Source organism: Diabrotica undecimpunctata, chromosome 4 (assembly GCF_040954645.1).
Source record: "Diabrotica undecimpunctata isolate CICGRU chromosome 4, icDiaUnde3, whole genome shotgun sequence".
NCBI lineage: Eukaryota > Metazoa > Arthropoda > Insecta > Coleoptera > Chrysomelidae > Diabrotica > Diabrotica undecimpunctata.
This window is the reverse complement of record NC_092806.1, coordinates 11,380,590-11,401,065: the sequence shown is the minus strand read 5'-3', so window position 1 is coordinate 11,401,065 and position 20,476 is coordinate 11,380,590. Positions and strand designations below refer to the sequence as shown.

Below are 20,476 nucleotides of genomic sequence, written 5' to 3'. Positions count from 1 at the left end.
TAATTAATGTTTTAATGTTTGTATTATTGAGATCGATTTCCGAAGAAGAGATTGAAACGTCAATAAACTTATTTTAACATTCAATTGTGGCTTATTCCCATTAAAATAGTTATTACTTTAAAATATCACAAGAAATTAGCTTCAGAACAATAATATTAAAATTATCCATGATCTTCATGCATTCCACACCTAATTACTTAGCTTACTTAGCTAATTTCATCTACTTTAAATAAAAGTATTTTCCACATGTTTTGTAATTTAACAGTCAAAATTTTACCTTATGTTTGTGTCATTTTAAAGTAGAAATGATTGTAATCCTTTTTGAAAAATTTTAAAACATTTTTAAATATCTAATACGAGTACTGTATTCTAAAACGATTTAAAAAATTTGTTTTAAATATATTTTTTGCTCTAAATACTTAATCCCAGCTGTCTCTTTAGAAATTATAACCAGAACAAACTAAAACAAAATAGAAAATCTAAATATCTACGCGGTAGATGGTTTACGAACAAAAATAAAACAACCAATGTTTTCTTCAGGAACTGCGTCGTTTTTACAATATTATATCCGCCAAATATCTTTCAGATCCTCGGAAGTTTTTCGCACAAAAACCGTCTTTGTGCCGTAAATTCTCCTCCAACAAGGCTCGGTGACGTAAAACCTGCTAAAAAGCGTGTTTCAAACACTTAATCCTCACGTACAAAACTGGAATATCTTTTCAGGCGATGGGTTCCTGCAGATAGCTCCAAAAGTTCTGTAATTTATTTAAAAATAATACCTCCGCAGTTAGGCCGACACAAAACTTTAATACATCCTTTGAAGCTTTGACAGGGTGTTAATATTTGAAAAGAGGTTTTCGCATTTGTTTGTGTGCGTGTATGTGTTGTGAATAGGCACAGTCATTTATTCAAATGAAATGAAAAGCGAATAATATTTCCATTTTCAGTATATTGTGTATTAACCATTGAATAACAGGAAAAACTGTAGGCTGCACGTAACTAAATTGATTTTAGTTATTTTATTGTTAAAACAATCTAAAACGAAAAACGGTATCTATATTAACGCAAAACAACAAAAAAAAGAGCTCATGCATTAACTTGTTTCTGAACTCCCCTTTAACATTTTGGAAAACTTGAGATGAAATTGCTGTTTCTATTTGCATAATTATAAATTTAAGATCTCAATGATTTCAATTATGACAATTTTGGTAACAGTATTGCAATTTGGGCATTTACTGCCACATTTCCGTAAAATTTTTATATTGATGATAGATATGGACACATAGATACTAGGAATTTCAAAGCCTATGTAGGTAAGCAGCCAGAAGGTCCTTACCAAGTAAGCAACTTAGGAGAAGAAGTTGTGTTACGTTGAGTTGAACCAGTATCTGGATCGGATCGAAATATCACAGTCGATAACTGGTTCACCAGTATTTCTTTCGAAGTTCGGTTCTGCATCGATAATTATAATGTTGTATTCAATATGGGCTCCGAATATTTTTAACATTAACAAAGTTTAATGTAAGTTATAAATTGTGAATCTTAGTGATATATTGAAATAAACTGTAAGTGTACAAACTCCTTACATAATATCCAGTTAAATTAGTATTAAAGTCAGCAAATTGCAATTATTTGTTATTGTTGTCAATAAACAAATCCAGTTTTACCAGCAAAAAACCGCTTTTAGTAAAGACCGATATACCTGTTTTAGCAGTTGTACAGAGTCGGACTTACTTTTCACAAAAGTTTATCGAAATGAATTCAAACATGGAATCACACAACAGTTCTACAATACAAGACCATCAAAATCAAATAAACACATCACAGTCATACTCTTCGGCAGCGTCGAGAGTGCAATTTCCATTAAAGTCTCAAGCAATTATCTTTAGTGCCTTAGAAAACACCAAACTTTAAGACTACCTTCTCCCAGTTGGAAATATAATTCAACCGAAAAATATAATCTTCTCTTCTAGATTATCTAATAATCGCATATGTATGTATTTATCCAATAAACAAATAGTGGACGATTTTATGAATAATCACGGTCAAATAGAAATACAAGGTGAAATTGTCAGAGCAAGAAGGTTAGTTACACCAGCGGAACGACTTGTGCTCTCCGGCGTATGTCCTTCAATACCGCACGACTTGCTAATCAGTGAGTTACAAAAAATCGGCATAGTTCCTGTCTCCCCCATGACCTTCCTTAAAATAAGTGCTTCTATGCCTCAGTATAATCACATCCTTAGTTTCCGAAGACAAATCTATATCAGTCCTCACAATCTAACACTACCAGAGTCATTTACTCTTGTTTTTGACAACACGACATATAGAATATTCATTTCTCAAGACAGTTTAGTTTGCTTTAGATGCAAGAAGCCAGGACTCATCGCTTCACAGTGCTCCGAACCACTAGCTCAACTAAACCCCAACCAAAACAACGAACCATTGGTATCCAGCGCAACAAATATATCCTTGCAAGCATCCAATGACACAAACCCTTCTCAGTGTGAACAAATGTCTATTTCCAATATCCCGGAGATACCGAACAAAGTAGACTCATCAAATAAGGACAGTCACATAACTAATCAACCAAAAAGAAACTTTGATGAAATTATTTTACCTGAAGCAGATCCATCTTTAAAAGAATGTAACATTTTTCCACCACCGAAAGTCCAAGCAAAATCTAAAAAAGCTAAAATTAGTTCAGCAAGCACTTCTGAATGCTCATTTTCTCTCTTACTTGACCCTGCTAAAAACTTCATAGAAAATCACCCTCTACCTTTCCCTCTAAACGTTGATCAACTTAACATGCTCCTAATGAATATCATGGGGTCAGCAGATCCTATAACAACAATTAAAGAATATACCACAGACCTATCAGCTTTGTCCCATATGCTCAGTCAAGTTTATCCTCATTTAAAGGAAAGATCCATAAAATGTAAATTTAGGTCCATAATGAAAAAAATCCATAATTATATTAGCAGTGAGGCATCGGAAGCTAAAAGTGACACATCTCAGTTAAGCCAACATTAATTAAAAACATCCCTTGTTGTCTAGTCCTTTCTGACTCTCTCAGCGCAGTCAAAGCTATGCAAAATGTATACCCTAAACACCCCATTGAGAAAATTATCAGGGCGGAATTAATGAAAGCTCAAGAAAATTTCAGAAGAGTCCACTTCCTATGGGTACCATCTCATATAGGCATAGAAGGGAATGAAGAAGCAGATACTAGTGCGCGTAACGCTATCACCAGTGAAAACATCAGAAACACAGTGTCGGAGTATCGCAGGCGATCTAAAAGTTTATTTCAAAAATAAGGTGTTAAGTGCGTGGAATCGGGAGTGGAATGACTCTAGTTCGAAACTCAGAACCATCAAAAGTGATATTTTTTCATGGAAGTCCACAGCCAGAAGTAGAAGATGCCAAACTATTATTACACATCTACGACTTGGACACTGTAGGTATACTCATGCCTATTTTTTCTCAAATAATGAACCTCCAAAATGCGAAACATGCAATGCAGTAGACAGTATAAAGCACTTCTTGATAGACTGTTCTAAATACGTAAATCAAAGACAGTCTTAAAATTTGCCAGATAACCTGAAAGCACTCCTCAACAAAAGTTTAGTTCCGAACAATTTAATAGGTTACTTAAAATGTATAAATATGTTACACAAAATTTAATTTAATTAATTGTTACAAATGTTTTATTGTTCACAATTTGTAATTAATTGTTACAATGATTGATTATTACAAATTTTAAATTTAATATTATTACAAATGTTACAGGAATGTCGCTAATAACCTTTGGGTGGATGCGACTTTATTTCTTTAAATAAAAAAAAAGGCATTTCTTTCGAGAAAAGGCTTTTTACAGAAAACAATAAGAAAAAATAAATAGAAAATACCAAAGGAATTCCTGCTAATACGAAATAGAGTGGAGCACACCGTATTCGGCTTTCACGAATACTGCGAATTGTGTCTCATTGTTCGAAACAGAACAAGGCTGTACTAGTTTTATCCACATCGATTCCACCGTGGATATAGATGAGTCTATTGGAGATAAAAATAAACCTGAGGTCGTGACTTTTTATAATATGACCAAAGTAGGCGTCGACCTGGTTGACCAGCTTTGTCCACACAATAATGTTGCGCGCAACACTAAACGTTGGCAGATGGTACTGTTCTACAATCTGGTAAACATTTCCGCAATAAATGCTCTTAGCATTTACAAATATCACCATCATATGAACGAGAATATATCACGTGTCCCGTTCTCACAAAACCTAAGTTAGGAGTTAATTAAACCTCAAATAGAACAAAGGTCTCAAAATCCAAACATTTCAAGTCAACTACGACAACGTGCAAAACTGCTGCTTGGTATTGAGGAAGATGAACAGCCAGCCGAAGCTAGAACCAAATCCCGAGGAAGACGTTATCTATGTGGAAATGTTCGGGATAGAACCACCAGAAAATTCTGTTACAAATGTGGAGAATGGGTTTGTCGTGACCATTTGAAAGAAATCTGTATAAACTGCCATCAAAAGAGGTTATGTGAATGTATTATCGTTACTTGAAAATTAAGATTTGTTGTAATAATTTTTTGGTTTTCTCTTCATAAGTACACTGTACTGATTATATTTCCATAGAAGATAAACTAAAAGTGAAAAAAAAGGGTGAATAAAAAATAGGTGACATTTGTCCCCCACGCCACTAAATATGTCATTCTTAGTCACGCCATTAACGGAAAGTTAATCCCCATCACTTGTTCTATTATCTGACCTTTCAGCTGCAATTTTCATCTTACACTAGAAGAAAATATGATTTTGACCTCAGTCTACATAATGTTAGTATCTTTAGAAAATGATATTGTTAGTATTTCGCGTTGCTTTTCTGGTAAGATTTTATAGAGGGATGGATATTAATGTATCTTTCTATAAACGGCTCACTTTATTAAAAATACATCAGCCATTATAATCCAAAACCAGATCCTCGTAGTTCTTTCACGTTTTAAAACATTCTGCACCTATTTATAACTGAAAATCCTTCACCATAGATCAACGTGTTATTTATTCACTGGTGTGATGAAATATTAAAGAATCCTCCAACGATACAAGCGACAGAAGCTCAACGTGGACTAAAAAATCTCGTATTCATCAATTTATTGGGAAAAATGTTAATCTGGCATATTTCCAACTGAGTTAGAGCTTTTGGTTTTGTCGATAAAGCGGGTGGTGCATGAATATACATTAGAAATTTTTAATTTCTAAATGTTTACGTAAATCTCATTGGTTAAAATGATTTTATTATAAATGTTGGATATGTAAGAATGAAAAATTTGTAGAAATGTGTAAAATGCAAACAAGTATCCTTCCATTTTTTTATCAATGACCATGAAATTAAAACCATGTAAGTCGAATCATTCTCCATAGAGATGAAAAGTCACACTAGCCAACTCAGAGAAATGACATGTGCACTTAAAAAAACTCTTAAAATTCAAAAATAAGACTAGATTCAACACTGCTTTACAAAAAAGAATAAAGTGGCACGATCGAGTGAAACCTAAGCTTAATTCCGGGTATCAGGCGAAACGCAAGGCTCAATGGTTTTCTCTGTGTAAAGTGACCATCACTATTCTTTATCTTCTAGTGGAACAATTATGAAGCGAAATATTTAAACAAAAAAGGAATAGAAACAACCAAGACTCAATAAAAAGATTCTCATATAATGATAATAACAGGAGGATACCCTGTAGAGAAAAAAGGTACCAAATGATAAAATAGTATATTACTTTATGAGGCGGAGAAGCATGACTTTTCTTGACGCGCCCGTAATAGAGGGCAAGTCAAGAAAAGTCTCTTCTTTGCCGAATAAAGTATACTATTTTTTCTTTAAACGTAGCAATTTTCAACCATAAATAGTACAATTCATACGCTATTTTTACTCGAAATTAACTGTGACAACTATCAAAGTTGTCTAGATGTTAGAAATTAAAATAATTAAGTCGTCGGTGGGATTTGCGTCTCCGTGGTTACAGTTGTTTGACAGTTGTTTGCAATTATTAAAGACAGCTTATTGTTGTTCGCAAGCCGCCAACATCGGGAATAATTGCTCAAAGTTGTTCTCGACCATCAGTATCATCAACAATTACCAATGCGTATCAAGAGTCGGGAACATTTTTGCACGGTTTCAATTTTGAAAATGCCTCAATAACTAATTGTACTTTTAATATTACTATAAATAAAAATGATGTTTAATTGTTGTTAATGACATTTGTATTGTTGCTTTGTGACATGTTTCATATTGTTGCCATGACAACATTTTTCCCTCCGCCGTAAAGAAATGGGAAAAAAAACTGCTGCCGGCGGAGACATCAAACTTTGACAGGATCAAGTTAGATAAGTAATGTCATCATTATTTGACGTTTGAAGAAAAAAATATTTATTTTGGAGTATATTAAGTGGACTAAAACGGACATAGAAAACCTTCAGCGGAAAGTACGAGCACACCTTACAAAGGCACAAAAGCATTATCCTCGTAGTTGAGAGAACAACATCACCGCGGTATTTAGGGGAAGAGGACTTCTGCCTTGCTTATTGCTAGTATAAGAATTTATTTTTAAATGCAGGCTGAGACATCTACTTTACTTTGAGCGATTTAAAAAGTATTAACGACGCTTAAACTGAGGGAAGCAAAAATTCGCATAAATTACTTTTGTAAAAACGAAAAAATATCTATCTAGATGGATAAACCTCTACATGGGTAAAATTAGAACTAGGAGCACGAGGATATAACTCGTGCCTACAATGTGACTGTTTCATGGGAACTTAAGATACAAACTCTATACCAAAGGACCTAAATCAGTTAATCATAGCTTCCATAAGAGCTAGACAATAAATTGCAAGCGGAAAACACTCTTTTGAGAGTACCAAGTGAGTCCAAAATATATGGTTAGATTTGGTTTGGTTAAGTTGGGTTAGGTTTTCATTAACTAGACCTGTACAAGCTGTTACAGAGTTAGAGAATTTTAAAATGGGTACTGTCAGAAATGGGTCAGTGCGACCAGTTTGTAGGTGTGCTGTAGTGTGTTGTGTAGAATCAACAAAAGAATAGAAGTATTGGAAACCATCAAGACACGAAAGCTGCAATACCTGGGGCATGTTATGCGTAATGAGAGATACAACCTACTTCAATTAATTATACAAGGGAAAATCCAGGGCAAGAAAAGTATAGGAAGAAGAAGAATCTCATGGTTGCGTAACTTGAGGGAATGGTACGGATGCACATCAATTGAACTATTCAGAGCAGCAGCATCTAAGATCAGAATAGCCATGATAATTGCCAACCTCCATCGCGGAGATGGCACGTGAAGAAGAAGAAGACCAGTTTGTAACAGACTGCTTAAAAAAACGAATTAAAATATAAACTAAAGTATACTCAAAATTATAACTACCATTAAATTTAAAAATCCGTTTAGTTTTATGTGTTTCCTACAAATATTTTAAACATTATATTGTGACACTTACCTAGAACGAATCCTTGTTATAGGAGTCCTGTAACCAATAAAGAAATTGTTAATATATCTTGATATTTACAAATAAAAACTATAAAACTTTCTGTTAAATAGTTAAAAATTATACGGAAAAGACAGTTCAGATTTGATTTTAGTATACTGCTTCCACTATACGCTTATATGTATTTCGTCCTATCAGAACTCCTTAGAGATATCGCTCTGAGCAGTTCTGTAGAAGCTCTAAACGTAAAATCAAATCTTTCCATCAAAAGAAGTATGGCGCTATATAAGACAAAACAGTCGAAATTCCGAAACCAAAACTCAGATAATTGCCAAAATCTGTACTTTCTACAGTTTTCAAAGCCAAACAGACGATGAATGAACTGATATAGGGAAATTTGCATTCCACAAGAAATTACATCTAGACATGAACCTTTATCGAACTGATTTCTTATACTCAAAACGTGAGTAAATAAAAATACAGAAAAGGCAGTTAAAATCTAATTTCAGTATAGTGCTTTCACTATTCGCTTATACTAAAATATAGATTTTAAATAATATTAGAAATATATGTATATATTATATTTTACGACCAATTGTTAACTTTATTTCTTTACTGAGTATATTATGTGTATAATTTACCAACCAAAAAGCTTTTTCGGTCAAAAAGTTGTAGTCCATACCTTTCATTACTCATTATTGAATTTTTAAATAATAATTTAATAATAATAATTTTAAATAATATTTCAGTCCTACTAATTATAATATATGACTTTGCAAACAAAGGAAAGAATTGAAATATGCATGAGAGTGTATTAAATATTGTAAAAAAATAGACAAAAGAATTCTATATGCATTTTTATCGGGAATCTTATAATTACCATTTTATACTTAACAAATTGTTCTCTATAAAAAATTACTCATTTCATATCCCAAACGCGAAAGAAAGATAAGGCAAGAAACAAACCATAGATCCCGAAAACACAATAAGAAGTTTTCGTTACATAAACTTTCAATTAGATTGTTGAAAGCACAAATCTGTAAGTTCGGCTAATAATAACAGGCCTAGGCTATTATCCCTTTTATTGTATACCTCTAGGCAAACGTAACAGATGTTAGTTTTCCGAATTCGCTTCTGCCCCGTGTTCTAATCCAGATTATATTAGTAGGGGAATCTGAAGCAAGACAAAAAGTGCGGTTTTTGAATAAAGTCAATTGGAGTAATGAGGATTTATACATAATTTAGTAAACAAGGTTTTTATTAGCTTTATTGTATTTAACACTTGAACATTCTTGAAGTTCGCACATGGCAGAATTGTAAAAATGTACCAAGTCAATATCTACGAATTATCAACTAGTTACCTGTGTTGGATTTAGAAAGTCGATAAAGGTTCTTTGTTCGATTTAACCTTGGGTAAAGTCAGTAGTAAAAGTAAAAACATTTTTATACTTGAAAAGATGTCTGCAGCTTCCTACTACCTTCAGGTAAAGTCCAATATGGCCAATTCGTGTATGTATTTAAGAAAAATTGGATTTCTTTCTTCCACTTTCAAAAGATTGGCTTCGCTCTACATTTATCAGCCTACCCAAAATACCACGTGCGAAATTATGTAAGGATTACCGACTAATACGCTTAACGAGCCACTTTTTAAAATTGTTCTTAAACACAACACACAAGATTGTTTAAAAAATGTGAAGATGTAAGTGGCTGGAGTCAGTTTGGTTATAACAATGAAATTAGCATGAAAAATTTGATCTTTAGCATGCAAGCATTCATACAGAATTGTTTAGATTAACGACAGTATGTTTTTCTCTATTTCATCGATTATGAGAAAGCATTCGATAACATAAAACATAAACTAAGATAATATCTGCAAGAGTTGTGGTTGGATACCAAGGATGTAAATGTTTTCGTCAATCTGTATTGGAATCATACTGAAGCAGTACGTCTTTAAAATTTCAATTTTTTTTTAATATCCTATTTATATACAATCTGTAATAAGGATTACAATAAGTATATTGTTTAATTCGATTACAAGAGACTTGCAGGAGACTATCCATTGACAATAACCTTCTTCTTCTTCTTAACATGCCATACACCAAAGTGCGTAGGCGACTATCTCATTACTAGAATTCTGTTCTTGGCGGCGTGACACAGCTCGCCTGTATTGTGTATTCCTGTCCATTCTTTAATATTTCTTAACCAGGATAATTGTTTGCGGCCGGCTCCTCTCCTACCTTCGATCTTCCCTTGTAGGATTAACTGTGGTATTTCATATTTTGCTCCTCTCAATATGTGCCCAAGGTAACCAATCTTGCGTTTTTTAATTAATTTAAAGAGTTCTCTTTCCACGCCAGCTCTCTTAAGAACGTCATCGTTTCGAACTCTATCCACCCAAGGTATGCGCATCATTCTTATTAATGACCACATTCCAAATGCTTCAAGTTTGTTGATAGATGTTTTTTTCAAAGTCCAGGTTTCCATGCCATAAAGCAAGATGGACCATATGTAGCACTTGACCATTCTGTAGCGTATTTCGAAATGTAGGTTTTGATTACATAGGAATGGTCTGAATTTCACAAAAGCTTGTCTTGCCATTTGTATTCGGGTTTTTATCTCTTGTTGTGGATCCGATTTGTCATTGATTGTGGTGCCAAGGTATTTAAAAGGACAATAACCTAGTAAATCATAAATTTAGTAACAAAATTATTTGTGACTCTAATATAATGTTTAATAAAAAAAAAATTAATTTAAAAGTTTAAAATCTTGTTGGTAGATCGCTTAGAGTAAGACGCTTTAGCCTTTGCCTGGGGCCTCATAAGGTTCTTCCCTAGCTTGTTGGGGTGGTTTTGCAGTCGTCTGTCATATTTTTGGAAGTAACTGGCAATTTCTTCTTTAACAATTTTCATCTGAAGATCATTGGGTATGTACTACGGTGCATTTGTGATAATGCGGAAAGTCTTCGATTGGAATCTCTCCAGTATGTCGATATTGGAAATTGACGCAGATCCCCACAGTTGGATCCCATAGCATTGGCTTTATCACTGACTTATATACTAGGATTTTATTGTACAAATTCAGTTGTAATCTTTTTTCTATTAGCCAGTACATTTTACTGAGTTTCAGACCCAACTGTTTTCTTTTCGTGAATATGTGTTTCTTCCACGTTAATCTGCGGTCCAGGTGCATACCTAAGTATTTTACATCATCCTTTTGTTGTAGTATTTGTTTATTTAATTAGACAGTTAGGCATGTACCGTTTCGATTAGTGAACGTTATATGTACTGACTTGCTTTTGTTAACTTTTAATTAAAAAAAATCAATGAAACGAAAGATTTTTCTTATAAGTGAAGCTTTTGGTTAAAAATTAAACAAGATCAAGATACTTTAGTTGTCAGAGACAAAAATACTACTGAACCTCAAAAAATCATACAAACAATCTGAATTTTGCTAAGCTTGTCAATTTTATCTACCTTACTGTGAATAGGCCTCTCGGTAGGACAATTATGGCGACTGTAAAATGAACGGAAGGCGCGAAACGTTGTCGCGAGCAAAAAACATTAAAACTGCTTTTAATGGAACACCCTCTATATTTTTACATTTTTGGTCTCTTCTCGATATTCTCGTTTTTTCAGTATAAGATTTGGCAGTGTTATACGAGGTCGTTTAAAACAAAATTATTTTATTTTAATTTCTTTCAATTTTATTTTTTTATTTTACTATTTTTATCCTAAAAATAGTTGGCGCTTAATCCTTCGATTACCTTTCTACTTACGAAATATTATGTTATAATATAAATTCTAATTTATATTTTCTCTTGATATTCTAATTTCTGTATTTAGACTGCATTATGTTCTATTAGATAAAACGAATATAAATTTCTATGCCTAAGTTCAATTGACAAAGTATATCTGTCAGTTGGCAACTCTGTAAATTCTGTAGAGGTGGATTATATTTTTTTCATATTGTCTTTTTCTTCTTTAAGCTGGATCTTCGATTTAAAATTCATTTATATCGTTTAATCTTCCTCTGGGTTTCTTGGCTCAATGCAATGTTTGTGCACCTTTTTAGGTAAAGATTTTTCGAACTACATGGTCGACTATTGGAAATAATATACTGCAGTAGGTGGCCGCTGCTATGAGAACTCAACATGGAGTTTAATACCAATATGGACAACTGGAACTAGCAACCAACAACTACATTCTGAAATTCTCTCTAACTACCTGAAGACAACATCAGAAGCTATGTATAAGTATCATTTGAAAAATTTTTTTGTAAAGCTGTAGCAAGATTTGCTTTGATTGCAATTTAATATAAAAATTTCAATTTAATATCTTTTTATGTATAATAAATATGATTAGTTGATTCTTGGTTTATTTGTCCTAGCCAAACTTATTGTTACCCATTGGCATTACCCACTGTTTCTGATGCATCGTCAACTAATTGCCATCTAGAGTCCATACCGAGACATTGTCTTAGGATCAGAAACCCCCAATTGGGACTCTTACGTTGCCACGCAGAGTATCTGTTAAAAACTTTAACATTACACCAACTTTTTAAAAAAGATTTAATAAATAACAAAATTTTGTGCCATTTTAAGGGTTTTTATCTAAATATTAAGTGGCTTGATTCATGTTTACCTGGTAAATACACTGATGATGGACTTATTAGTCCAAAAACGTTCTGTGATGCAGTCCGAACAGGTTTTTTAATTATTTACCTTTTATAAATGATTTTTAAGTAAAACTTTTGTAATTGATGGTATACAGCCCAATACAGAAATTTCATTACCCTTGTGGAGAAAGGTAAAAAGTATGGATCCAATATGGAAATACTGAATTCATACTGCACAAGACCTTGCACTCTGGACCTAATCCGGGTTGATGATGATGATGATCAAAAGTTGTACGTCAAAATATATGCGCATAAAGAAAGGAATTAGAAAGACTTTGTTAGTTGAAAGTAATGTTGAAATGTATAAAACAGAAATCTATGAAGAAAGATGATATTTCCCAGCATAAATTTAACTAATAACAATACAATGAAGACCCTTAAAACTTTACCCACCTTTCTCCTACCTCTGTATGAATTAATAACTAAGGGCTTATTTCAAATATATTCAACGAATGGAAGAACGGCAAATAGCCGAGGGTTGTTGTTTAGAGTTAAGGAAAATAATTAATATTTTACTCAACGTCGCTCGCACAACTCAACAGTTAAATAAAAGAAAAAGGCGGTTTAACAATATTTTCACTAAACGCACGTAACCGCTGTTTGTTTACGTTGAGTGTTGTTTTATGCAATAACAGAAGGACCAAGGTGCTACAAAACGACAAATTATTCATTCCTTTATCAAACAAACAATTTATCGCTTTTATTTTCCATGGAAAACATAGACAGAGATGGATTAACCACATATAAATATACAGTTGCTTTGCATTCATGGTTATATATATATATATATATATATATATATATATATATATATATATATATATATATATATATATATGTATATATATATATATATATATATATATATATATATATATATATTCACAACACTTGTCTCAAGAACGGACTAATGACTAGTACACAAAAATTTGCGACATGGGATGCTAATGGCTTGATACAATACAAAGATAAGTTGTATTCATTTATAATTAATCATAAACTCAACATAATAATGATTTTACAAACACACTTCACGATAAAAAACTTACATACAATTTTACAACAATATATCACACAATACTCACAGATGGAACTGCACGCAGTTGGACAGCAATCATTATAATCATCATAACAAACAATCATCATTCAAAAGTTACCAGATAACCTAGTATCAAAAAGCAGATATTCAAGCCACAAATTTAGTTGTAGAAGACTGGACAGGACCTTTAACTTTTTCAATGATATATTGTTCACCAAATCATTTAATTAAACAACCAGAATATAAAAACTTTTTTGATACACTTGAATCTAGATTTATTTGTGACGGAGACTACAATTCAAACATCTAATTTAGGGCTCTAGACTTAATAATACCAAAGACTGTGAACTGCAAAGGGAAATACTAATAGATAATCTAAACATAGAATCCATAAAAGAGCTAATATGCTGGTCTGCAGACCATACGATGTTTTACAAATTGTGCGACAGATGTTCTCAAATTTGATGTAGTGAAAGGAATAAATTAAAAATACTTTAAACTAAAGTCTTGTTACGATTTATCCTCTGTCCATTCACCGGTTATAACTGTAAATAAAAACATATCAATAACAGAAAGGAGACGCATATTTTCTTTCTTGTAATATATTACGGCTTACAATAGCTTTTTGAGTTCAATTAAAATCATTTCAATTATTTGAAGTTAAATGCACAGCTCCCCTATATATTGTAAAAAACTATTCACAAGTCATATTTTATCAAACACAGGAGAAAAAAACTTCCGAAATGCTTTTAGCAGGTGGCGAAAAATAATTCAATTTTATCCCTTTTTTCAAGTTTATTCTATGTGGGGAATATAATTGAATTAGAAAACTTCTCAGTTTTCTTCTAAGTGGACAATAATTCAATAAAAATCACTTGTATAAAGACATTTTGGTCAGCTATAGAAAAAGACGGTTTACTGAACGATAGAATAATACCTAAAGAAAAAATTTCTTTTCAAAACCAATGTTACTTATAATATTGTTCATTCAAAGATCGACAGTTACAAGTGTATGAATAAAAGAAAGACTTAATCTTATAGGGAATATGTTAGATTAATATAAAAAGGGCTCTTTATTGAACACACGATAATATTTTATACAAATTAGACTTCTAGATTTGTTCTAGCTAAAGGTAAAAAAATTATCTTTATAAAGTAATTATTTTCTAATAACAAATTGAGAAGGCGAAAAGCTCGGGTTTGTTCAGAAAATATCCCGAATATAACTATAACTACTGTCATGATTCAAAAATAGTGTGAATGTTTCAATGCATTAAAAATATTAACTCAAAAAAAAACAAAAAGTTTATTGTATATGTAGATAGGTGGTTTTGGACAGTGACAATCAGAAAAGAAGAATTAAAAAAGTTTGAAGAGAGAACAATGAGATATTAAAGAAGGCATCAGGGAAGAAATTAAAAAAGAGTTGAGTGAAAGTATTTGGTGTACGTGTGCTGCAGAAGTTGATTTTTTGAAGTTATACTTCGCGTATACGCGCGGTCGACGTTGGAAATTTGCGCGGGAGTGAATCGGTGAAATCATTTCATATGTAACACATGAGTAAGAGAGAGACAGAAGATATATTTTCTCTCTCTTTCTCTATAGGGAATAAAAATGTTCCTTTTGTATATATATTTAATATCATATAATATTTTATATATAATATAATATATATTAATATTATTATTTATGTGATATGTTTTGTATTATTTATTAAATGTTCATAATTATTTTAGGCTTTTGTATTTCAAAATCATTAATAAAAGTTAGTCTTATTAAATATATGTAATATACGCGAAAATGCTAAATTTTAACATAAAATGAAAATTTACAACATAATCCGAGTTGTTGGTTTTTTTATTTTTATCTTCCACATACATTTTTTGAAGTTATACTTCTATACGTGCGTTCGACGTTGGAAATTTGTGTGTATTCGTATATATTGAGTAAATCGGCAAAATCATTACATATGTAAGATATAGGTAAGAGAGAGACAGAAGATATATTTTCTCTCTCTTTCTCTCACGAGAATAAAAATGTTCCTTTTGTAAACATATTTAATATTATTATTTTTTTATTAATATTATTATCATGGTAAATTAAACATATGCGTAAGTTATGTATGTTGTCATTTTTAAATACTTGTGGCAGTGTATTGTAATGTATTTTTTTATTAATAACAAAATTAACAATGAATTTTACTGCAGAGTATGTGTAAGTATGTGTAAGAAAGGAAGTTAGAAAAGATCTGAGACGATACAATACGATGGAAATAACTAGAGTAATAGAAGAAAACAAAAGCTTGAAAGTACTCAGACAGAGCATGTCCATTGGAAGAAAAAACGTCCACAAATTAAGAAATGAACAGGGGCAAATCATTGAGGATAAAATTCAAATTATGAATACGATAGAGAGTTTTTATAGACAACTATACAAAGAACAGCAATGTAACCGGAGTGGATCATTACCAAAGATAATCAATCAGGGATCTGAAATTTTACCGGACGTAACACCCAATGAAGTTCGAAGGTCAGTGCAAGAAATGAAAAACAATAAGTCCCCCGGAGGCGATGAAATAGTGGCAGATGCCTTGAAGGTGGCTGGAAAAAGATTATGGCAGGTCCTTGCCAAACTATTCACTAGATGTTTGCAGGAAGCAATAACACCAACCCAGTGGTATAACGCAGAAATTATCATACTTCATAAAAAAGGGGATGCTACCGACCTCAGGAATTACAGGCCCATAAGTTTACTTTCACATATTTATAAACTATTTACAAAAATAATTACGAAACGCCTAGAAAATAAATTGGAATTTTATCAGCCCATAGAACAGGCGGGTTTTAGAAAAGGCTATGGAACAAACGATCACCTACTGGTAATAAAAAATCTTATAGAAAAATGCACTGAATATAATAAACCACTAGCTTTAATATTTGTCGACTATGAAAAGGCATTCGACACCGTAAATCAACAAAAAATGTTGGAAGCCTTGACAGAATGCCGAATTGACTATCGGTATATAAATATAATTAAACATATATACCAAAACGCAACAGCCAGTGTTAGAGTGGGTGATCGTCAAACCCAGAAATTCCCGATACAACGTGGAGTACGCCAGGGGGACACCATATCGCCGAAACTGTTCACTACGCTTTTGGAATATATATGTAAAAGGGCAAAACTGACCGACAAGGGCATAAACATAAACGGAGAAAAGCTTAGCCATCTAAGGTTTGCAGATGATATTGTACTAATAGCTGATAGGATAGATGAGGCCAAAGAACTTTTAAATCAGCTCTACCTTTCCTCGCTAGAAGGGGGATTGAAAATAAATATATCTAAAACCCAGATGATGACAAATCTTGTAGTCAGCGAAGATATATGCGTAGGAACAAGATCCATAGACCAGGTAATGGCCTATAAATACCTAGGTCATGAGATTCGCATAGGAAAAGATAACCAAACCGTTGAGCTTCTCCGTCGTATAAGACTGACTTGGGCAGCCTTCGGCAAGCTGAACCATATTTTCAAATCGTCTGATATACCAATATGCCTTAAAAGAAAAACGTTTAATCAGTGTGTTTTGCCAGTGTTAACTTACGGTGCCGAAACGTTGACCATGACAAGGAGAACAGTTCAAAAGATCCGTGTGTGTCAAAGGGCGATGGAGCGTGCTATGTTGGGCGTTTCACTACGAGACAAGATAATCGCCAGCTACGACAAAGAACAGGAGTGGCTGATGCAGTAGAGAGAGTAGCAACACTGAAATGGAACTGGGCAGGTCACGTGGCTCGAATGACAGATAATAGATGGACAAAGCGGATACTGGAATGGAGACCAAGAGATGATGCCTACCGAAGCAGAGGTCGTCCACCAACACGTTGGACTGACGATCTAAAACGTTGTCATAGGAATTGGATGCAAGAGGCACAAGATCGAAATAGATGGAAAATTATGAGGGAGATCTATGTCCAGCAGTGGATAAGCGAAGATTGAATGATGATGTGTAAAAAATTTTTTTTGCATTCAAGTTCTTTTATAAATATATGATAATAAAAATATATATTTTCATTAAAATATTGATTCAATCCTTCATTTACTTACTATAATCCTACAAAAGGTCAAATGTTTATATACAGCAAACGATACACCATATAGCTGTATACCTAATTCTTTTTCTCTTTCTGCTCTTTCTTACCTATAGCATTACATGTGTAATGAGTGTGCAGATTAACTTCCATATAAATATTTAACAACGAACGCGTGTCTGAAGGAGACAAACTATTGCGGGTTTATTGTAATATATTTGGACAAATTTTAGAAAAAAAATTGGTTTTTGTTATCAAAGGTCAGAAAGTGAATGTTTTTCATAGCATTAATGTTTATCACAATACTACATAAATATGAGATTTTTTTGTGATAATAATCTCCTTTATGAGATTTCCCAACAGAAAGTTCAAGACATCGCTTAGGCGAAAAGTTGTTAACAGTTTTTTAAACAATTTTTTTAAACAAATTCTAACAATCAATTTTTTTGGCTCAGACAATTTTTTTTTTCATTTCTGGATTATTCTCAACAAAATAGGTCTCTTGTACTTTTTCTGCACACTTGATCGTGTTCGAGTTATAAACAATTTAAAACTGAAAAAAACGCAAAATTATGATGATTTTCCAGGCTCAAAAACATAAGTAAAAAATATTATTTTTGAGTGCACCAAGGACCTTAATTCAAGTTCATTCCTTTTAATACTATCATTTCCTTAAACTCAAAAACGATCAAGTTCAGAAAAAACTTTCAACATACCTTTTTATGTTTATAATGGTCGAAAAAATCTAAAAAAAAAATTGTCCGGGTCAAAAAACTGATTGTAACAGATTGTCTAAAACCAAATTATTGCCATGCAGCAAGTTAATTTAAAATAGAAACATTATAAAAACATTTTTCTTAATTCCCACAAATGTTGTAATGAATATCTTTAAACTTTCTGAGTTTTTAAAGCTGAAAATAATATATTTTTTTCAAGAGACAATAAGAAATGTGTGTATATACACATTCCGGTATTATTTTACATTATTTAGGAAAAATTTCTATACCTTTTGTCAATTCTAGACTTACTAAACTTTAAAAAGCAAGTCAACTCCTAATATCAATATTTCATGTCTCCGTAAAGCTCCAGTATAGATTCTAAATAGATGAGCAGTTCTTTTATCTATTGTACAGTCTTTAAAAAATTCAGATCCCAGTAAAAACGCCATGTTCGCTAGAAACTACAGCCAAAGCCTGGAGAGCTTTTCAATACATCCCGATTCTCAACATATAAAATAGCTTTTCGTTTTGCCATCGACTCTACCAGTTTATTTATATAGGGCTAAAGCTGGGCAGGATCCGACTGGATTATGTTATTAAGTTGATTAAAACGGCTTTTTTGCTTATTTTAGAATCCAGCCCGTTGGTGGAATCTTGTGCAAAAAATATTATAAAATGGTAATTTTATTTCTTATAATATTAGTCAAGGTCAAAATAATCTTAAATGTACCACAAAATCAACTAAAATAATACAAAAAATCGGCAATGAAGTATATATATGTATATATATATATATACATATATATATATATATATATATATATATATATATATATATATATATATATATATATATCTTAGTATCCCTGCTTCGTCAGTCACTCGAGCTGATTAAAGGAATTTTTTTCAACAGGGAAAGGCCAATTTCCAATTCATGTGGTTAGCGTACAAAATTGCCATCTACCTTGATGGTTATAACCGAATGAATAATTATAAATGATTTTATAATATCGTCTACTATCCTTTGCACTATATGAAATATACAAAACTTTACATCTTTCAGCAAAAGCTTTCATTCAGCATTTCTGCTTCGATCATTATAAGAAGAAAAAAGGTTTATTGTAGCATAGATTTATATATTGGTTGAAAAACTTAATATAACGGTATTGTTACAACTAAGAACAACTCTTTAAAATAGCTGCTTCTAAAGTTAGTGTAGCAATAATGATTGCCAACCTCGGTAGTAATGCAGATAGCACTAAAACATGAAGAATAAGAATGAAAGATCAGGTATAAAAATGATTAGAAACTGAGAATTATCTCTCATCCATTGAACAATATATAGCATATATAGGAGAGAAGATTGTGTCAACTTTAACAGACCTGCATTGTGTCTCTACGACATGATATTTCATATTCATTGAAGCTCAGTTCTTTAACGTTCCTTACGTTATTTATGGCAAGTTTCGAAAGGTTGTATACCATACAAAGACAAAAAAAGCTTTGAAGTCTAAGGCTTTATTCAAAATACTAATAATATCTAGTAATACCAAAAGTTGCTTTTAGATACGAAATTTATGACACATATTTTCTATTGACTGTTCAGGATCTCACAAGAGGTTTAATGAATGTTTATTCATATTTTTATTACATTTGACATTAAATTGAATCAAACGATGCGATGTTTGGCTATTACGATATATTACCTAACTTTTATTTAAAAAATCGTGTAAGATATTCCACAGATTTCTTTTCCATTAATATCACTCCGTATACAGCTCCTAATGAAAACACTGTATAATAATCTATTGTAATCGTTAAAATATCCATACACCCCACGGGAATTACGTCAAAACGATGCCCCATCACTCACAATCGATCTCCTCCAATTAATTACTTGATCCACGAGTTTTTTTCTGCCCCACCAACCTCAAGATCTATTACGTAAATTCCCACTCCACTGCTCGGCTCTGATAGCCCCCAAATTGTCGGAGAACACACACCACGGAGGAAATCGGACTCTCAGACATAGGCCTCTAATTGACTACATTACGAGTATAATAGGAAGCCTTCGACGAGAAAAAATGGGGATGGTTAAGGTATGAGTCGCCTAATTTATTACATTCGCGAACGAAAATTATAGGGAGGTTCAGAAGTTTTTATTATTTTTTTCATTCTTGTATTTTCTTTGACGGATAATTATTATATTTTTTTGTGCCAAAATATATGAAGCCGGATTTATTGTTTACACTGCTAATAAATTATATGAGTACGTTGCAAGCTACGAAAAAAGAAATGATCAATGGGAGAATTTAAAAAATTAGCTTGAAACCTCTACAGGAAAAAGAAAATGAGAAACAAAGGGATTATGATAATAAAATAGACAGGTTAAAAATACAGCTTTTCTTTTTATTTATTGTATAATCCGTCTGAACACAG

At 32.3% G+C, this 20,476-nt stretch overlaps 1 protein-coding gene across 2 annotated transcripts in view; it reads right to left on the bottom strand.

Moving 5' to 3' along the window:
- LOC140439164 (1-phosphatidylinositol 4,5-bisphosphate phosphodiesterase epsilon-1-like) overlaps positions 1–20,476 on the bottom strand; it is a 579,894-nt gene that overhangs the window by 434,089 nt on the left and 125,329 nt on the right. For both annotated transcript variants that reach the window (XM_072528894.1, XM_072528893.1), the window contains exon 4: positions 7,527–7,553. The gene's annotated coding sequence lies outside the window, so the exon portion shown is untranslated. The remainder of the gene's footprint in view (positions 1–7,526; positions 7,554–20,476) is intronic.